Source organism: Aplysia californica, unplaced genomic scaffold (assembly GCF_000002075.1).
Source record: "Aplysia californica isolate F4 #8 unplaced genomic scaffold, AplCal3.0 scaffold00189, whole genome shotgun sequence".
NCBI classification, from domain to species: domain Eukaryota; kingdom Metazoa; phylum Mollusca; class Gastropoda; order Aplysiida; family Aplysiidae; genus Aplysia; species Aplysia californica.
This window is the reverse complement of record NW_004797459.1, coordinates 98,486-99,697: the sequence shown is the minus strand read 5'-3', so window position 1 is coordinate 99,697 and position 1,212 is coordinate 98,486. Positions and strand designations below refer to the sequence as shown.

Genomic DNA, 1,212 nt, shown 5'->3' with positions numbered 1-1,212 from the left:
ATAATAAAAATAAAAATAAAACAATTTATCGATGAATAAAGTTATAAGTGAATAGCTTAAATTTAGTGTGAGCAGAGGCACCTGCTTTGAAATTTTAAGTAAATAATAATATTATACATTATACAGTGCAAGAGGACAATCATTAATTTCGTATTGGACAGATTTCTCTCAAACTCAAAGGCCAAGGCCCTAATTATTCTCACGCCAGTCGCCAAACGCCATTGTGTGAGGAAGTTCTTTTGCAAACAAAGAAGTTCTAATCTTGAGAGGTTCCCTATACAGAGACAAATCCTCCTTAGTAAACTTTTTTTTATTAAACGAGCAGCTGGCCCAAGGGTTAAAGTGCTCTCCCCAAAGAATATTGATTTAGGGATCATGATAAAGTGTACCTTTTCAATTGCGATTCGCTATTTTACATCCTGTTTGCTGGTCTGATCACGACGCGGATTGTCAGGTCACGAATTTCTGTTCAGAGCGGAGCCTCACAATTTGGCAACAGTACAAAGGATGTGTGACGCGAGAGGCCGCATTTTTCTTTTTGTCAATGGCAAGATCATTATTTCCCTGCTCAGTACTACACACTAGAGGTTATATTTTGTTTGAACCCGGATGCCATTTGAAAGCGCAGCTGTAAGCTGGATTGTCAATACAAATGCTTATATGTCAAAGTGCTGGGCATGAATAAGCTCTAAAAATATTACCTGTTATCCATATTGATCTTTTCGACCGCGACAATATTTTGGGACTCTTCGGGAGAAGTGGTCCCGGCCTAACTCCATAGACATTTATACATTATGTACACAATCGGAAACAAAACCGAAGTAGCATTAAAAAAAGGAGGGGTGCAGAGGGTACTCCCCCTGCCTAAAAATAAAGGTGGGGTCTCCCAATGCTAAATCACAAAATAGTGGTTTGTGGCAGTTTTTAGAGCTAAAAATGTTCTCAGCACGTAAGAAAACAACAACCAACAACAACTAATATTCAACTATAGATTGGAGTTCGGCGTTCCAGTCTGAGTGGACTCCATTAATTTTACTTATTTTCTCCACATTTTGACATCACCTTCAATTTGGTTGGCCCTTAATTTATACTCAGTCTCATTGAAAAAAATGTGGCGCTCTTTGGAAATTGCTTTCCCGTTTCAATTGATAATTTGCCATGTAAACTTGAAGATTGAGTGTATTTAAAAAAAAATCATTTTCGCCAGGCAAG

The 1,212-nt window shown here is 37.9% G+C and overlaps 1 protein-coding gene across 1 annotated transcript in view; it reads right to left on the bottom strand.

Moving 5' to 3' along the window:
• LOC101852244 (ceramide phosphoethanolamine synthase) overlaps window positions 1-1,212 on the bottom strand; it is a gene marked incomplete at its 5' end in the record, with an annotated part of 18,165 nt that overhangs the window by 1,281 nt on the left and 15,672 nt on the right.